Source organism: Heloderma suspectum, chromosome 6 (genome assembly GCF_057233095.1).
Source record: "Heloderma suspectum isolate Gila_16-S chromosome 6, 16-S_ref, whole genome shotgun sequence".
NCBI lineage: Eukaryota > Metazoa > Chordata > Lepidosauria > Squamata > Helodermatidae > Heloderma > Heloderma suspectum.
This window is the reverse complement of record NC_139463.1, coordinates 73,115,293-73,135,438: the sequence shown is the minus strand read 5'-3', so window position 1 is coordinate 73,135,438 and position 20,146 is coordinate 73,115,293. Positions and strand designations below refer to the sequence as shown.

The following is a 20,146-nucleotide window of genomic DNA, read 5'->3' as shown; positions in this document are numbered from 1 at the left end:
TCTTAGATTAAAAGATATAAAACTAGCGTTTTATGTTGTTGAACCAGTAAACTAAATTGAACTTTGATGAGAAAGTCAGCATCACATATATTTCAGTTTTCTCCCAAATTCCATTTCTTCCTGAAGGGCTGGGGGAGAACTTCAGGGGTTTTGTATAGCTGCAAAATTCTGGGAAATTTACATCTCTGTACCTAATTACTATAACAACTTGTTCCTTATTCCCTATAATACTGGTGAAGAAGAAAATACTAAAGATGATCCTTCCTTGTTGCAATGTCTGGCAGCATTTCTTCTAACTCAGGAGAAGTGCTCCTTCCTTCAGGATTGTCAGGCAAGGCACCACTCTTTTTAGAAGTTGCATCCTGCAGATTTACTCAAGATGCCAGATAGTTGGTTAAAAGCCAGCATGTTATTTGACAGGCCACTCTTTCATCCCAGAGTGCAGGACATGGAATAATGGGCTCAAGTTACAGGAAGCCAGATTCCGGCTGGACATCAGGAAAAACGTCCTGACTGTTAGAGCAATACGACAATGGAACCCATTACCTAGGGAGGTGGTGGGCTCTCCCACACTGGAGGCATTCAAGACGAGGCTGGACAGCCATCTGTCAGGGATGCTCTGACCTGGATTCCTGCATTGAGCAGGGGGTTGGACTCGATGGCCTTGTAGGCCCCGTCCAACCCTACTTCTGTAATTCTAGGCCTGCTTTCCTCCTTCATACAGATACTGCTTGACAAATAAACATTCAAGATTTCTACGGCTGGGATGATTCCTAACCTGAAAAGTAAGTAAGTTTGATTCTTTGAACACGTAGTCCTGGATGAGGGCTAACATTTCAGTCTATGCTCATTTCAGTGGTGCTGGTGGTGGGACCTGGAACATGCATGTGAAGAACAGATGGCATGGACTCTAGTAGCCCCCTCATCTCCCTTGGTCCACAGTCCTGTGACTGATCCCCCACTCAGAAGACCAGAACTGAGGGAGTCCGAGGGAGAGGGCCTGGCAGGAGGTCCAGGGCAGGCCAAGGGAGGGCTTCTTCAAGCGGTGCACCATTGATGGGTGGCACTGGCTGCCACAGGTGGTGGTGATGCCAGTGGCTTGGGTGGCTTTAAAGGGGAGGGGGCACTTTCGTGATTAGCTGACCAGGAGGTCCGGTGCCAGGATCCTGGTGTTCTCAAACAAGCCAGACTTTGTAAGCCAGCAACAAGCCGGGGGCGGGCAGTGGCTTATGAATTCTGGCTTGTTTGGGAGCAACAGAGCAGGATCCCGGGCTTGAACGTTGCAATAAAAGATCAACGTCTGGTCAGATTTACCTGCTGGCACCAGCATTGTGATCATTCATAGTGAGTCAAGATGAACCAGGACGGCCTCGTGGATATGTGCAGATGCAGCCAGTGACTTCATGTCTGGCTTGGGGGGTTCTGATAGGCTTCTGATGCAGCCCTGACAGGAAAAGGAGGCTGAACTAGGTAGACCTTTGGGCTGATCCTGCGTGGTTCCTCTTAGGTTCTTATGCTCAGCATTCAGGGAGGACCTGATCTGATGTGCACTTGAAAAGGAAATGGAGTATTAAAGGAATGCTTCTCTGCATATGATCAAGGGTGCCCTAACTTTCTTTTCTATCTCTTCTGAAGCCTAATCTATACAGAGATGGTTTTTGAGGCAACTCAGTTTAAATCCAGATTTTCATGAAATCGGGTTAACACTTCCCAGGGCAAAGGTAGCCAGTAAAGCAGTAAATACATTAAAACAAACCTCTTCCATAGGGCAAACGGCACCTGAAACCGCATTAGTTCATGGTTGGGTGGGCACAGCCCTGCGAGTAGAAATGAACGTCCTCAACTGTGTAGGTGCAGGGCAGTGAATGAGCAGAGGCTCGCTCCCCGCCTCTCTCCTCCTTGGCGGGCTCAGGGAAATGTATTGGAGGAGTTGCTTCAGAGTAGACTTCATAAATCCCCTTTTCTGTCCATGCTTTCTCGGCGGGAGGAAGGCGGCTCCTTTGGGAGCAATTGTCTATTAATATCCTTGCTCTCCTTCGTAGCTACGCTTGTTTGTAGGAGCGCAGCTTTGAATCAACATGCCCCCCCCCTTGTGTGCTCAGTGAAGTGCATTGGAGGTCTCCCTAACTGCGCTAAAGTTGCTGCAACAGGAAAATCCATCACAAAGTGAGTTTGCAATAATGAGTCCTGAGTTGTGAGCATGGTACTGCAAGCTTAACACAGTGCCTACCCAATTCCATCTAATGGATTGACTACCCTTTCAGCCCAGTCCTATGCATGTTTTGTCATTTGTGGCTCTGGGGTTTTTTTTGCATGAACTCTAGCTTCAGTGGTGAGGGAAAGGCACTTAGTACATGCTCAGAGTATCTCCATAACTTAGCCCTAGTTTTTAAAACAGATCATTGGCTGAATCCTGGTGAAGTCTTGGCACAAATGAAGTTATGAGGAGGAAGATACTATGAGAGCTTGTGCATAACAAGGAGGAAGTAGAGAGGAGTTGCACGAAACAAGACATCTGTTTTTATGAAGAGTTGCTGGAGGTGGTAGGATGAGGAGGGATGGTTGCATGGAGGGGAATAGCATTGGTAGGGAGAGAATCTAAGTGCCCAGTGGTGAAAGAAAAACATTCTGCACATGCTCAGACGCACTCTATAATTAAGAACAGAAGAAGAGCCATGCTGCATCAGACCAAGGTCCATCTAGTCCAGCATTCTGTTCACACAGTGGCCAACCAGGTGGCCATGGGAAAACTCACAAGCAGGACATGAGTGCTGTGTCGCCTTCCCACCCATGTTGCCCTGTTGCTAACTTTGGTGAAATGTAAATAAATTGTAGTCATTCTAAATTTGCATGCATGTAGATCCCTCAGAAACTTTGCAGATTTCTTGCCTGGGGGACACCTCCAGTGACCCGTGCATTTTCATACAAATTTACCCAAAAACTATTGGGTAGAAGATGAATGGAAGGGAAAGCAAATCACTCCCTCCCCCAAATTGGAGAACTCCCCTTCCACATGACCTACTGCACCTATCCTCCTGAAACTTTGCTGGTTTCTTACTTAGGGACACCTCTAGGCTGTCTGTAATTTTCAGAACAATGGTCCACAAGGAACATAGGGAGATAAGTATGTCCTCTTTTGGAGACCTCAAAATGTCAAGACCACCCTTGCACAAAAACCCTTGTGGCTATCATTCTGACATTTGACAGACATGATCTTCTCTGATAGAGCAATGAATCCTGAAATTTTTATCCAATTCTTCCAAGGAATTAAAATGTTATTGGCAGTTCCTTAAAAAAAAAAATCAAAATATAAATCCTGCACCTATTTTTCTGACATTGGGCAGCTGTAATCCCTTTCTAGGGGGCTACTATGCCTGAAATTATCATCCAGTTCTGACCAAGAGAAAAATGTTACAGGGTTTTTTTTTAATTTCCAGTGGTAGTCAACAGGAAGCATAAAGATTCATTTTTCCAAGCCTTGACTCAGGTCTGGTGCTGAGCTGAAGTGGTCCGATTACAAATCAGCCAGAGCAGAAGCGGGATGTTCTCCAAAATGCTGAATCGGGGTCTGAGTTGAAGTGGGGGGGTCAGTGCACACGTCTTATGTATGTATGTAATCTATACACACACGCAAGCACACCGCATGCACACACCACACACACACACACACACACATATTGGACGTGCACTTAGACTCATGTATGTGTGTATATATATGCAAATTTATGTTATGGGCCTGTGCCCCCGATGTTTTAAGAACCTAGCAACGCCCCCGCCTGGGAGAGTGTGGGCTTCGTAGACATGCTCTGAAGGAGAGCCAAGGAACCTCCTGCTAGCAGCATCCATTGATTCCTGCTTTGCTTCTTCCTGGGACGTGTCCCCAATGGACAGGAGCAAGCAGGACAGGCAGAGCCGACCATGTTGAGCCCTGATCGCTCCGTGATCCTGTTCTTTCGACTGCTTCCAATCAAGCCATGGTGATCCCCTGCTTCCCAGGACAGCATCACCTGCTGTGCCACCTCCTCTCTCTGCTCTGCACCTAACTCTTGAATTCAATTATTGCAATAAAGCAAGATTCACATTGCAATCTATCTGGATTTTCATTTATTCCCCTCCCCTTTACTCTACTTGGGATCTCTTGATGGTACAACCACTCCAATCCCTGGGAAACCACATTGCTGTACCTGCTAATGCAGTGCTGTGATGGAATTCAATTCTCCCTCTTCCCCAGTGCAGGAGGTATCTGTAGTTGGGGCCATGTTGGCTGGTGAATCCTGGGGCCGGGAAGCCTAGGGGCAGGCCACTCGCAGAGGTGGAGCCAAGGAGTCACCATGGCCGGAGCCAAGGAGTCAACATTGTACTGGAGATACAAAGGCAGAGAAACATAAAAGTTGGCCACCTATGTAGCATATGAATTTGTTAAGCCATAACATGGTGCAAAGTAGAAACAAAGGCAGAGAAGCTTTGAAAGTAATAAAGGTTGGCCGTCCGTGCAGCACATCAATTACCTAAGGCATATAGGAAGAGAGAAACACTAGCAAAGCAGTAGTCAAAAACATGAAATCTGGCCACTGAGAAGCTGAGGCCACAGCTTCTTGGAAGACCTAGAAACTGGCAAGCCATAACCAATAACTTTTTGTTGAAGTTAAAGATCAGCTTTTTTTTTTTTTTTTTTTGCAAGCTTTCAAGAGCCCCAGATCCCTTCATGATAGGCTGACCATATTTCCTTGAGACAAAAACGGGATATTGGGATGACAAAAATGGGACGGGGTTATGTAATATTCCGTATTCATGAAAAAGGTCATGAATATGGTAAGGTAAAAAACAAACAAACCGCAATATAACAAAACAACTGCAGCTCCCTTTGTGGTCTCTCAGGCTATAAGAGACCTAAAAAACAACCTAAACTCACTGCAAAAGAACATGGAAAGGGGCACAAATGAATAACACTAATTTATTGCATATACACAAAAAAACCCACTCATAAATATACATATATAAAATACTTATAAAATATCACATGAGCAGTAAACAAATCTGTATGGCATACCACACTGAACACTCTAATGCAAGACTGCAGTGGCCAGACTGCAAAAAAAATCATAAACATACACCAAAAAGAAAAAAAAAAGGAATGAACACCCCGACTGTTATCACAAGTCGGTATATGCTAATGTCCCACCGGAGAGTTCCGCTGTAATAAAAAAATAGCTAACAGTCTGTTGAAACGAAATATGAGTCTGAAAAGTCCGAATCAAACTGAATGTAGGGCAGAAAGAATCTCTATGGGCAGAATGATGGTAGAAATAACAGTAAGCCTCACCCTCCTGGCTCCCACACGCTGAATGGGGCTTAGCGACCGCCTCTTGAATTCCCCGCCACTGCAGACAAGCCAGGGTGAGGCGTCTGATCATGGCTAGCTCAAGAAGCCTGGCGCTGGCTGGAGAAAGTAAATGGAGCTTCCTCTTTCGTCACACTAGTAGTTTTACTGCATACATTGATTAGCATAGAGCTTTATGATAAATGCATTCAGTTTTTTACAAAAAATTAAAAACGGGACAAAATTGACATTTATATTAAAACGACGGGACAGTCGGAAATATGAAAAAAAAAACGGTACTGTCCTATTTAAAATGGTACGTATGGTCAGCCTCCTTCCTGAGGCAAGATGTTATAAAAGGGAGGTATGGGGTGAGAGTGAGAAAAAATACAAAGAAGTGAATTGAGATTATAAAGTCACATTATCTACAAGTTCAGGCTAGTTCCAAGGTGTAGTGTGGGGGGAGGAGTCTGTAGGTCTTAAAGGTGGGCTCAGCAGGAGTCTCCTGGTGTTCCAGGTTATACTAGGAAGAACAGAGGAGGAGCTTTGACCCCCCCCCCCAGTTTGGGGACTTTATTATTGTTGTTCAGTCGTTCAGTCGTTCAGTCGTGTCCGACTCTTCGTGACCCCATGGACCATAGCACGCCAGGCCTTCCTGTCCTGCGCTCTCTCCCGGAGCGTGCTCAAGTTCATATTCATTGCATCCGTGATGCTATCTAGCCATCTCATCCTCTGCCGTCCCCTTCTCCTTTGGCCTTCAGTCTTTCCCAGCATCAGGGTCTTTTCCAGGGAGTTTTCTCTTCGCATTAGGTGGCCAAAATATTGGAGCTTCAGCTTCATTATCTGTCCTTCCAATGAGCACTCAGGGTTGATTTCCTTTAGGATGGACTGATTTGACCTCCTTGCAGTCCAGGGGACACGTAAGAGTCTTCTCCAGCACCACAGTTCGAAAGCATCAATTCTTCGGCGCTCAGCCTTCCTTATAGTCCAGCTCTCACAGCCATACATTACTACTGGGAAAACCATAGCTTTGATTAGACGGACCTTTGTCGGCAAGGTGATGTCTCTGCTTCTTACTATGCTGTCTAGGTTGGCCATAGCTTTCCTCCCAAGGAGCAAGCGTCTTTTAATTTCATGGCTACAGTCACCGTCTGCGGTGATCTTGGAGCCCAAGAAAGTAAAATCTGTCACTGCTTCCATTTCTTCCCCTTCTATATGCCAGGAAGTGATGGGGCCAGATGCCATGATCTTAGTTTTTTTAATGTTGAGTTTCAAACCAGCTTTTGCACTCTCCTCTTTCACCCTCAACAAGAGGCTCTTGAGATCCTCTTCGCTTTCTGCCATTAGGGTGGTATCATCTGCATATCGGAGGTTGTTGATAATTCTCCCGGCAATCTTAATTCCGACCTCTGATTCATCCAACCCAGCATTTCTCATGATGTACTCTGCATATAAGTTAAATAAGCAGGGTGACAATATGCAGCCTTGTCGTACTCCTTTCCCAATTTTGAACCAATCGGTTGTTCCATGTCTGGTTCTTACTGTTGCTTCTTGACCTTCGTACAGGTTTCTCAGGAGACAGGTAAGGTGGTCTGGTACTCCCATCACTTTAAGAATTTGCCACAGTTTGTTGTGATCCACACAATCAAAGGCTTTAGCGTAGTCAATGAAGCAGAAATAGACGTTTTTCTGGAATTCTCTTGCTTTCTCCATGATGCAGCGAATGTTGGTGATTTGATCTCTAGTTCCTCTGCCTCTTCGAAACCCAGCTTGTACTTCCGGTATTTCTCGGTTCGCATACTGCTGAAGCCTAGCTTGTAGGATTTTGAGCATCACCTTGCTGGCATGTGAAATGAGCGCAATTGTGCGGTAGTTTGAACACTCTTTGGCGTTGCCCTTCTTTGGAACTGGAATGTAAACTGACCTTTTCCAGTCTTGTGGCCACTGTTGAGTGTTCCAGATTTGTTGGCATATTGAATGCAGCACTTTAACAGCATCATCTTTTAGGATTTTAAATAGCTCGGCTGGAATACTGTCATCTCCGCTAGCTTTGTTGTTACTAATGCTTCCTAAGGCCCACTTGACTTCACTCTCGAGGATGTCCGGCTCAAGTTCAGTGAGCGCACTATCATGGCTATCAGGGACATTCAGATCTTTCCTGTATAGTTCTTCTGTGTATTCTTGCCACCTCTTCTTAATCTCATCTGCTTCTGTTAGGTCCCTGCCTTCTTTGTCCTTTATCATGCCCATCTTTGCACAAAACGTTCCCTTGAGATCTCCAATTTTCTTGAAGAGATCTCTAGTCTTTCCCATTCTGTTGTTTTCCTCGATTTCTTTGCATTGTTCATTTAAGAAGGCCTTCTTGTCTCTCCTTGCTATTCTCTGGAACTCTGCATTCAGTTGGGTATATCTTCCCCTTTCTCCCTTGCTTTTCGCTTCCCTTCTTTCGTGAGCTACTTGTAAAGCCTCATCAGACAGCCACTTTGCTTTCTTGCATTTCTTTTTCTTTGGGATGGATTTCGTTGCTGCCTCCTGAACAATGTTACGGACCTCCGTCCATAGTTCCTCAGGCACACTGTCTATCAGGTCTAATCCCTGAAATCTATTCCTCACCTCCACTGTATATTCATCAGGGATATGATTTAGGTCATACCTGAACGGTTTAGTGGTTTTCCCGACGTTCTTCAATTTAAGCCGAAATTTTGCAAGAAGCAGCTCATGATCTGAGCCACAGTCAGCTCCAGGTCTTGTTTTTACTGACTGTATGGAGCTTCTCCATCTTTGGCTGCAAAGGACATAATCAATCTGATTTCGATATTGACCATCTGGTGACGTCCATGTGTAGAGTCGCCTCTTGTGCTGTTGGAAAAGAGTGTTTGCTATGATCAGCGTGTTCTCTTGGCAAAACTCTATTAGCTTTTGTCCTGCTTCATTTTGTACACCAAGGCCATGCCTGCCTGTTATCCCGGTGATTTCTTGACTTCCTACTTTAGCATTCCAATCCCCTATGATGAAGAGGACATCTTTTTTTGGTGTTAGTTCTAGAAGGTGTTGTAGGTCTTCATAGAACCGATCAACCTCAGCTTCTTCTGCCTCAGTGGTTGGGGCAAAGAGGATCAGAGGTTTTCCTCTCACCCTCCTTCTTCTCAGAGTAACCTGGGGCATTTTCTCATTAGATAAAACCAAGGATTTAAATATATATATGTACTGGATTTTTCTGCCAGGTATATGTGGTTCATCACACAGGGCTGTTTATTCAACAATTTACCGGGGCTTCTTGTTCCACATTCTAAGCAAGATAAAGATCAGGTCCTTACACAGACAAGTTCTCTGCAGCCTGGAGGCAGAGAGACAGAGAAAGAGTATATGAGGTTCATCACACAAGGCTGTTTATTCCCCAATGTACCATGGCTGCTGTTTCTCCATTCTAAGCGAGATAAAGATCAGGTCTTTACACAGACAAGTTCTCCACAGCCTGGGGGAACAGAGCGAGCAGCAAATCAGTGGGTCACCAGAGGGATTCAAGTCTCTCTCTCTCTCTCTCTCTCTGTGCAAAGCAGTGTGAAGCGGATTAACATTGAAATAGTGTATTATCTCAGGGTTTTTTTTAGCAGAATAAAAATGAAATACAGGTGGGTGTGGCCTGGAGGAACATGGCGTCATGTAAATGACCAGCAAGCTTCCGTGAGTGACCAATCATGAGCCCACGATAAATGCCTCCAGTAAAGACAGCCTATATCAAACCATGCTATGAGTCATGCGCATTTCATTTTTGTTTGCTCCTTTGAGGGCAAGGCTGGGGCAAGACGGAGTGAAGCAGAGAGGAGCAAGAAGAAAAAGAGAAGACAAAACTGTTGAGTGGGCAACTTCCTAGTGCCCTCCAGATGTTTTGGACTGCAACTCCATCAGCTCCTGCCAGTTCGGTTAGGTCCAAAGTTGTGGTCCAAAACGTCTGGAGGGTACCAGGCTGGGGAAGGATGCTGTATTCCTATACTAAGGCTGCAATATTATATCCATTTACCTGGGACTAAGCCCCATTGCCCCTTCATGGATCACTGCCTTGTTGTGGTGAAGGGGCTTGTGTAACTCAGTGAAGCCATAACTATGCCGTGCAGGGCCACCCAAGATGGACAGGTCATGGCGGAGAGTTCTGACAAAACGTGGTCCACTGGAGAAGGAAATGGCAACCTACTCCAGTATTCTTGCTAAGAAAACCCCATGGAGCTTATCACAAGGCTAAAAGAGATGACGCCGGAAGATGAGCCCCTCAGGTCGGAAGGTGTCCAATATACTACTGGGGAAGAGCAGAGGGTATTTCCAAGTAGCGCGAGAAAGAGTGAAGCGGCTGGGCCAAAGCCAAAAGGACACTCAGCTGTGGATGTCTCTGGTGGTGAAAAGAAAGTCCGGTGCTGTAAAGAACAATATTGTTTAGGAACCTGGAATGTAAGATCAATGAATCAAGGTAAGCTGGAGGTGGTCAAACATGAGATGGCAAGATTGAACATCGACATCTTGGGAATCAGCAAACTAAAATGGACAAGCATGGGCGAATTTAATTCAGGTGACCATTATATCTACTACTGTGGGCAAGAATCCCTTAGAAGAAATGGAGTAGCACTCATAGTCAACAGAAGGGTGGGAAAAGCAGTACTGGGGTACAATCTCAAAAACGATAGAATGATCTCAGTATGAATCCAAGGCAAACCATTCAACATCACAGTAATTCAAGTCTATGCCTCAACCACTGAGGCCAAAGAAGCTGAGGTTGATCGGTTCTATGAAGACCTACAACACCTTCTAGAACTAACACCAAAAAAAGATGTCCTTTTCATCATAGGGGATTGGAATGCCAAAGTAGGAAGTCAAGAAATCACCGGGATAACAGGCAAGCATGGCCTTGGTATACAAAATGAAGCAGGACAAAGGCTAATAGAGTTTTGCCAAGAGAACACGCTGATCATAGAAAACACTCTTTTCCAACAGCACAAGAGGCGACTCTACACATGGACATCACCAGATGGTCAATATCGAAATCAGATTGATTATGTCCTTTGCAGCCAAAGATGGAGAAGCTCTATACAGTCAGTCAAAACAAGACCTGGAGCTGACTGTGGCTCAGATCATGAGCTTCTTATTGCAAAATTTCAGCTTAAATTGAAGAACGTAGGGAAAACCACTAAACCGTTCAGGTATGACCTAAATCATATCCCTTATGAATATACAGTGGAGGTGAGGAATAGATTTAAGGGATTAGACCTGATAGACAGAGTGCCTGAGGAACTATGGACGGAGGTCCGTAACATTGTTCAGGAGGCAGCAACGAAATCCATCCCAAAGAAAAAGAAATGCAAGAAAGCAAAGTGGCTGTCTGATGAGGCTTTACAAGTAGCTGAGGAAAGAAGGGAAGCGAAAAGCAAGGGAGAAAGGGGAAGATATATCCAACTGAATGCAGAGTTCCAGAGAATAGCAAGGAGAGACAACAAGGCCTTCTTAAATGAACAATGCAAAGAAATCGAGGAAAACAATAGAATGGGAAAGACTAGAGAAAAACAGAGATATCAAGGGAATGTTTTGTGCAAAAACAGGCATGATAAAGGACAAAGAAGGCAGGGACCTAACAGAAGCAGATGAGATTAAGAAGAGGTGGAAAGAATACACAGAAGAACTATACAGGAAAGATCTTAATGTCCCTATTAGCCATGATAGTGCGGTCACTGAACTTGAGCCGGACATCCCTAGAGTGAAGTCAAGTGGGCCTTAGGAAGCATTACTAACAACAAAGCTGGTGGATGGCAGTATTCCAGCTGAGCTATTTAAAATCCTAAAAGATTATGCTGTTAAAGTGCTGCACTCAATATGCCAACAAATTTGGAACACTCAACAGCGGCCACAAGACTGGAAAAGGTCAGTTTACATTCCAGTTCCAAAGAAGGGCAACGCCAAAGAGTGTTCCAACTACTGTACAATTGCACTCATTTCACATGCCAGCAAGGTGATGCTCAAAATCCTACAAGCTAGGCTTCAACAGTATGTGAACCGGACATCCAAGCTGGGTTTCGAAGAGGCAGAGGAACTAGAGATCAAATCGCCAACGTTTGCTGGATCATGGAGGAAGCAAGAGAATTCCAGAAAAATGCCTATTTCTGCTTCATTGACTATGCTAAAGCCTTTGATTATGTGGATCACAACAAACTGTGGCAAATTCTTAAAGAGATGGGAGTACCAGACCACCTTACCTGTCTCCTGAGAAACCTGTACGAGGGTCAAGAAGCAACAGTAAGAACCAGACATGGAACAACCGATTGGTTCAAAATTGGGAAAGAAGTACAACAAGGCTGCATATTGTCACCCTGCTTATTTAACTTATATGCAGAGTACATCATGAGAAACGCCGGGTTGGATGAATCAGAGGTCGGAATTAAGATTGCCGGGAGAATTATCAACAACCTCAGATATGCAGATGATACCACCCTAATGGCAGAAAGTGAAGAGGATCTAAAGACCCTCTTGTTGAGGGTGAAAGTGGAGAGTGCAAAAGCTAGTTTGAAACTCAACATTAAAAAAAAACTAAGATCATGGCATCTGGCTCCATCTCTTCCTGGCATATAGAAGGGGAAGAAATGGAAGCAGTGACAGATTTTATTTTCTTGGGCTTGAAGATCACCACAGACGGTGACTGTAGCCATGAAATTAAAAGACGCTTGCTCCTTGGGAGGAAAGCTATGGCAAACCTACACAGCATAGTAAGAAGCAGAAACATCACCATGCCAACAAAGGTCCGTATAATCAAAGTTATGGTTTTCCCACTACTAATGTATGGCTGTGAGAGCTGGACTGTAAGGAAGGCTGAGCGCCGAAGAATTGATGCTTTCGAATTGTGGTGCTGGAGAAGACTCTTACGAGTCCCCTGGACTGCAAGGAGGTCAAATCAGTCCATCCTAAAGGAAATCAACCCTGACTGCTCATTGGAAGGACAGATAGTGAAAGTGAAGCTCAAATATTTTGGCCTCCTAATGCGAAGAGAAAACTCACTGGAAAAGACCCTGATGCTGGGCAAGATTGAAGGCAAAAGGAGAAGGGGACGGCAGAGGATGAGATGGCTAGATAGCATCACCAATGCAATGAATATGAACTTGAGCACGCTTCGGGGGAGAGTGGAGGACAGGAAGGCCTGGAGTGCTATGGTCCATGGGGTCACGAAGAGTCGGACATGACTTAATGACTGAACAACAACAACATCTGACAAGTCTGGACGTGGCTTTGCTAGGTGCTCAGCCATTCCTAAACAATCATAAGGGATGCCCTCAGAAGGATCAGGGAGCAAAGAAGCATGATTTAGAGTGGAACAATGTTGCACTACAATATGACTGCTGGAGAGAAGCAAAATTTCATACCTGAAGAGGAGTGATTGAGATAGGTGCCGAGTCTTTGATTTAAGTAGAAGAGCTGCCATGAGTGAGCTACACAAAGAGTTAAAGGAGAACGTAACACAATATTTTCAGAGGCTTGGACAAGGAGGGCAGCAGCTGCAGAATCAAGGAAAGTACTGTAATATGTCACTTGTCAGTTCTCATTTCTATGCTTTTAGGTGAGCACGCTAACAGCACAAGAATTTTTTTCATAACAGAAGAGAGTGAACGGAATAATTAGGAAGCCCAAGTTGTCTTAGAACAGTGCTTGTTTTGGAACAGTGGAAGCAGATTCAGCTTCAGAAGACCAGGGAAGTGGCTCAGGGATATCTAAATATACTCTGTCAGGGAACAAAGATAGTGCAACCAAGTTTACACAAACGGTCTGTCTCTGGTCAATAGAAAGAAACGGGCACTGATGAAGTTACAAACCTCTCGGCTGTCTCAGAAGTTCTGTGGAGCAGGGGGAGGAGGGGGAAGCAGCTCAGAGGTGTGAAGTGTTTCCATCGGCTGGCCAGGCCGGTGGGGACACTTATTTTCCTAATGCTCAACTTGGCTACAAAAAAGTGGCAGGAATTCTAGAATATTTTTCTGATGTGTGCTTGGTCTAAAGTATTAAGATCAGCTGGTTCTTGATTTGGCCAATTTGCTTGTTCTTTTAATCTAGTGAGCATTTCTTGGGGTAAAATAACTCACATGTGTTGGTTCATGCCAGCCCAGTTAGGATTTTAACAAGTGATCGCTGTTTGCAATTCTTCTCTAAATTTCTGTGGCTCTTTTCTTTTTTATATATAAATTTTCTTTTTTTAAAAAAGAAAAACAAAACACAACAACAACATAAACACACAATACACATACACTAATATATCTCAAGATTGTAAGGTATCTACCTTTGGCTCCCCTTACACAGCAAATGTGTATTATTATTCTCTGCTTCTTATCTTAGTTGTATATCATACATTGAGTTCACAGACATTATCTCATTTCTCTCCTAATTTTAACAACAACAACAACAACAAAGAGAACCGCTGTCAAGGGCTCCTTGGAGGGCTCTCTCAGTCTAATCCAGTAGCCAAGTCCAGACACAGACAAAGGGATTCTTTTCAAACTTTATTCTTCTTTTACAACTTAATACCTCTACAGGTAGCAACAAGATCTGAGCAGCAGAGTACCTATGCCCTAAGTTGGAACAGTTAGTCCCCGTTTGAAAAGCAATTACTGGCAGACCCCTGAATATAAGGACTAGGGGGAATCCCTCCCCTTTTCCCCTGAATCCTCTGGGCGCAACCGTTCTTTGAGCGCCAACCGGGCGCTACGCCTCCTTTCCGCGCTCTCCATTTGGCGTCGCTCTCTGCGTCTGCGCCGCGCATCCAACCAGTCTGCTATCGGTGCTGGGTCACTCCCTGGACTGCTTTCTAATCTAGGAATGTTGGTGGGAGGAATCTCTCTCAGCTGTGGGCCCTGGAAAAAAGGGGTGCGCTCCTCTCCCAGGAGCGACTGCTCTTCCTCCGAATCAGAACTACTCTGGGATTCTATGGGCTCAGTGTCCACCCTGACAACCATCTCAAAGTTCAAAATCCACATACATAGATATCATTTTTCTCTATTTCTTGTACAAATTCTATAAAAGGTTTCCAATCTAACATAAATGTAGTTGTTGAGCCTTCTTTAATTTAGGGGTGCACGAAAGCCACTTACCTGGTCTCGCAGCTTGCTTTGTGGGGGGGGGGAGGCGCTTCGCTGCTCCCCCCCGAAGTTCAGGCCAGGAGGGGGAGGCTTCCCTCCTCGCCCGGCCGAAATTCAGGCCGGGGGGGAGGCTTCCTGCCTCGCCCGGCCGAAATTCAGGCCGGGGAGGAGGCGCCTCACCTTGCCCGGCCGCGAAATAAAAAGTTAAAAAAAAAAAAACGCCCCCGTGATAGGCTACGTGACGATTAACGTAGCCTATCATGGCTAGATCTGCAAAGTCAGCCGTGATAGGCTATGTTAATCGTCACGTAGCCTATCATGGGTGACTTAAAAAAAAAAAAAAAAAGTGCGTACGCAAATGGCGGCCCCCATAGGGAGCTGCCATTCGCGTTCCTTATTTGGTCGCTGTAGTCTACATAAATCTCTACGTAGACTACGGAGAAAATAAGGGCAATGCAAATAGCGTTGCCCTTATTTTCGCTGTAGTCTACGTAATCTTTACGTAGACTACAGCGACCAAATAAGGAATGCGAATGGCGGCTCCCTATGGGGGCCGCCATTAGCCGTACACGCTTTTTTTTTTTTTTTAAGTCACCCGTGATAGGCTACGTGACGATTTACGTAGCCTGTCATGGCTGACTTTGCAAATCTAGCCATGATAGGCTACGTTAATCGTCACGTAGCCTATCACGGGGATGTTTTTGTGTTTTTTTTTAACTTTTATTGGAATGGCGGCGGCAGCAGAAATCATATAGCTGATGGCCAGTAGCTATAGGCTGTATGCAATTCTAGAACAGTTCAAAGTTAAACACGGTTACCTTGACAGAGATCTTAAACGTGGTCTCTCTGCTTCATTCTGCCTTGGGACCGTCCTCTGGCACACTTCCCGCTCTAGGAAGGGTTTCGCCCGTGCCCTGGGCACTGATTCTTCACCTTTGCTCCGTTCCGTGTCTTCATCTTCTGGGTCCTCATTTTCAGTTTCCACTTCTTAGGGATTTCATCCCGATCAGGTGAAGTGATGATGTTGCTCACTCTGGCACTCCTTGGCAATTCTTCTGACCTCGGCGTACCAGGCCAATGGCTAACTCTTTGGCTTTACGCCCCCATGCCTCGTTAGAGGCCAGGCTGTCTTGTAACATTTCTCTAATTAACAGCCTCAGATCTTGCTCTTTTCCCAGCTCGTCCTTGAGCTTTTCTGCTGTTTCCTCTCTCCATTCTGACTCCTTCTGCCCGACAGATCCTAAAGCTGTCAGCAATAACCATGCTAGAGGTCCTGCACGCTGCTTCTCTTTCGCTGGCGTGTGATAGTCTGGCATGAGTTGCCTGCTCTGTGCTTGGTCAGTGCCTTGATGCCCCTTCTGTGATTTGATACTAGAACAACGATATCCAAGCAGAGGTAAGAGCCACCCTGTACATGATGCCAAAGGGCTGGGTTCAATCCCTAGGGGCTGCTAGTTCTCCAAATTTCATGTATTTATCATAAAAAAAATTAAAGGTATGTCTGTTTCTGTTTTCCAATGCAAGATAATGGGAAAACGTAAAATCTGAATTATTCAGATTTCCAAATCTTGCTTTGCATCCAGAGTCTGAAGCAGGTCGGATCGGGGCTGATGCAGATCGGGGCTGGATCCAAAGCTCTGAATTGGCCTCAGAAGCGGGGTCGGGGGGGGGGGTCCATGCACAGCTCGAAAACCTACTATGTCCCTCTTTCCCTGGTAAAAGTCCGAACAAACAAGTCTAACTGGAATTTTTAATCTGGCTTCTCCCCCCCCCCCCCGCCCCTTAGTTAGCGGTTAGGTCCTCTCTCCTGTGACTGAAAGACGGGGCTAAAATCCATTCTTGGGAGGATGGGTGAGCCTCCCTCATAACCCCCGTTTTTCTTCCTGGTTAGATGCTGGATAAGGTTACTGGTACACTGCAGCTCAGCACATCTCCACCAGAGGTCACTCTATCATTGTAATTCGTCAGTTTAGTCTGGTGATGAAGTTCTTTCACGCCCACAAGTTTTGGATTTAAATCAGGTGTAATGGCTGGTAAGGCTGTCCGGAGCCACTGACTCATGAGCAGCGGTACCAGACTCCAGGTGGATTCTAGCGGAGTCGTCTTGATCATTTTTGTGCAAGTTCTTTGCTGTCCAAGCTAGGGATGTACAGATTTTGTTACAACCTTCCATCTGTGTCTCGTGGATTGTCACACATGGCAGGTATGGCCATTTCGTTCCGCTTGCGCAAAGGCTTCTGAATTACTATTACAAACATGGCTGGTCCAAGGCATTTTGCTACCTGAGGTGAAGAACAATAGATTAGCGGCACCTTCTATCCCTGGGCAGTCTTTCTCTCACAGAGAACTCAAGCTCAGCTACTTAGGGCCAGGGCAGTTGAGGAAAGTACTGAGTCTGTATTGTCTGAAGGACTAGCTACTTCACATATTAAAGGCCTATTGACTTGCAGATCGAGTAGCGGGAGGGCTCAGAACCATGACAGCTCCTTTCTATTCAATGTAAAAAAAAAAAAATGTGACTGAACTGGTAGTTTAAGGGCACGATCCTATGGCTGCTAGACAACATCTAGTTGGCCACAGGATTTTTCATTTTCTGGGACCCAAGCTCAGAGCCAGCGCTCTGAGGTCAGTTCCCAGAAAACCCACTCCCCTCCCCCTCCGCCTTGTCAGCAGGGCGGTTCGTCCCTGGCTCCACACTCACAAGAGCAGCACAGAGAAGCCAAAAAGGGGGAGTTCCTGGGGTTGTGGAGGGGACGGTGGAAGCACCATTACGACGTTTCCTATGTGCTGTCTGGCTCCCCCCACCCACTCCGAGGCACCCTGGCTAGATAGCCAAAATCGGCCATCTAGCCACAAATGCAGGGCAGCCAGAGCACAGAGGAAGAGATCCCCTCCGCACTCCGCCTGCCCTGCATTGGATAGCTGGTTGCCTACAAGTTCAGAGGCGGTCAACTATCCTCGTCGGATTGCACCCTAAATGTTCTTTAGCAGTGGTGATGGGACAGTGTCCCAAATGCACCTGATGGGAGCAGGTCTTTCAGGCCCAAATCCAAATGGGGAGGATGGAGTGTCTGGGACCAGCAAAGATGCCCCAAGAAGGGCTTAAGTGCCCTCAGGCCAGTAACTAGAAGGCCATTGTAGGAAGAGTGGAGATGTTAGATGGGAACATTCAAAAGTAAAGACTGATGCCCCTGAAGGATGCAATTCTAAACATACTTATTGAGTGAGGACTAAACACCACAGGACTCAATGGGACTTACTTGTGAGTAGATATGTTTAGGATTCTGCTGTTGTTGGTAGGGCTTGACTAGTGGGTATCCCTCTCAAAATTAGCTATAGCCCACTGAACCTTCTTGTGTTGATCATCGTCTGTTCAAAGAAATCCAACTCTTCTTTTCACAAGTTACCTCGATTCAGACTGTAATACAGCCTACACTGCAACATTGCATCCAACTGTAACTATAAGGAAACCCAGCATGACTGCATTTGTTACACATATGTAGCAATCACAACGGAAATTGCAGGATATTTGCCCACATATTGCATCCTAGAGCAGTGGGATTTTTACATGGTTTCCACCACTGTCAAAGCACCCCCAGTCATGTGAAATGAAATGCTGTTCTTCTGCTGACATCTACACAGGGGCCCCAGCACGATATTGAGACGAGTCCATAGCGAGCAGCTCCTTTTTAAAAAGTTTACACCCTTTCTGTTGACAGAACAAACACAACTACAAAATTAGTTCTAGCATTAAGGTAAAGGTAGGAAAAGAGGAGAGAGAACCAACAGGTTTTTTTTTAATTTGACAAACAAGTCTCTTAAAAACAAAAGTGGGTTACATCACCATCAAAGAAATCAAATGCTGAGATTTCAGCAGGCATTATGACACACTTCCGATGTCTTCTTTGCAGCCATAAGGGCTGGAACCTTTTTTTTAAAAGGAAAGCTCAGATTCTCCGTTAGCTCAACTCTGGGTCCAGCAGTATCTCATTCTGCACTTCTTGCTATAACAGAAACAGGTCAGATCACCAGTCCAATTGCTAGTCCCCACCAGAGTAGACACACTGACGCAATGGAACTTCAGTAAGTGTGGGCTTCCCAAGCTCCCACTGATTCGCTGGGTCTACTCTAGTTGGGAGTAGCAGTTGGATTTAGGGCATTACCTCCCTTCCAAAATTGAGGCAAACAACAGGACGAGGAGGTTTTCCCGATGTACAAATAGCATCACTCGCAGAGCAGTAGTGAATAAGGTGCTATACGTGTTTTTAGCCATTCAGCTGCTATTATGGGGTAAGGAACTGTATAGATTTCAAATATCATTGGCAGTGGCAGAACAGGCTACAAATGTCCTTGCTTTAAAGCAGGGGCGAGAATCATGCAGCCCTCCAGATGTTGTTGGACTGCAACTCCCAGCATTCCTCACCATTGGCTGTGCTGGCTGGGGCTGATGGAAGTTGCAGTCCACCATCTGGAGGGCCACACTTTGCCCACCCCTGTTTTAAAGAAAGGCTTTGACATCAGAGAATGCTACATAAGTGCCAGAAGAATTGGATTTATATGAAAAACAAAAGGGCAATGTTTAGAATTTGTGCTTCACGTTAGAAATAGAAGCTTTCAGCAACTGTGGTCACTGCTTTATGCATCTGAACAACTGACAACAGGTCATCTCGTAGTTACATTTCACACAAAGCCCTGCTTTCACAAGAGGAGCTAACATACGGTTCCTGTTGTCAGTCTAAAAGTTGCCATTGTGTGAAAACACCCTCTCCACACAGGCATTGCTTACTGGGATGGCAAGCACAGCACTGACAACATGCACTGGTAATCTAGATTCTATGTGCATCGGTAGTTCTACCCACTTCTGGTCTAGCGCTGCTCCATCTGTGCACGGTCAAAAGCAGACACGTGCTCAAAAAACATCATGGAGAAGGACATGGGGGGATGGGAGAGAAGGTTATGGTCCTGGTGTGCACCTCTCCTTCACCAAGCTGGCTTCCCCTGCTGCCATGGACATGGCATTTTCTGTGGCTACAGTTGAATTTGCATGACAGTGTGTCAACAGTACACTGTAAAACAATTTGCTTTAACATTTGAGTTCTTGAATGGAGAGTTTCAAGACCATTTGCCACTTTTATATGTGTGAGATATAGATATAGATATATAGACTCTTGATGTTTAATTTCAATAATTCCGGGTGGTGATAAATATTTTAATAACTTTTATCCTGACCTTTAGATTGTTTCTAATTGATGTGATGTGGTTATTAGGGATTATTGTCGGGGGATTCTGCCTGGGCCACAAACTCAACAGGTGGCCCTAAGCAAACTTGCCACCGCTGTGCAATATGTGGTTAACAAACACTAGCCCAGTTCACAGGGCTGTTACAAAGATTGCAAGAACAGTAGCAGATGTGAACGCTATGTAAATACTGAACTCCATATAGAGCAACATAGAATCATAGAATAGTAGGGTTGGAAGGGGCCTACAAGATCATCGAGTCCATGTTTATTAGGTCAGCAAGACTGTAAAAAATGTACAAGCTTTTGAGATCTCCAGATCTCTTCATCAGGCAAGATGTTACAAAAAGCAGTGTGGGGGGGGGAATGGGGGAAGGAAAAGACTGACTAGATGTTGTAGCCTAGATGCTGTTGTTTTTCTCCCATTTGCTTTATTTCACATCTTGCCTGATAAAGAGATCTCAAAAGCTTGCACATTTTTTGTGATCTTTGAG

General features: G+C 45.3%; 1 long non-coding RNA gene across 1 annotated transcript; it reads right to left on the bottom strand.

The window, feature by feature from the left end:
- Window positions 1-4,000: 4,000 nt before the first annotated feature.
- LOC146341165 (uncharacterized) lies at window positions 4,001-18,507 on the bottom strand. The gene is made up of 3 exons (XR_014784108.1): window positions 17,676-18,507; window positions 15,234-16,697; window positions 4,001-4,360 (listed from the first exon to the last, which is right to left on the bottom strand). It is a non-coding gene; the product is annotated as an uncharacterized LOC146341165 (long non-coding RNA).
- Window positions 18,508-20,146: the final 1,639 nt, after the last annotated feature.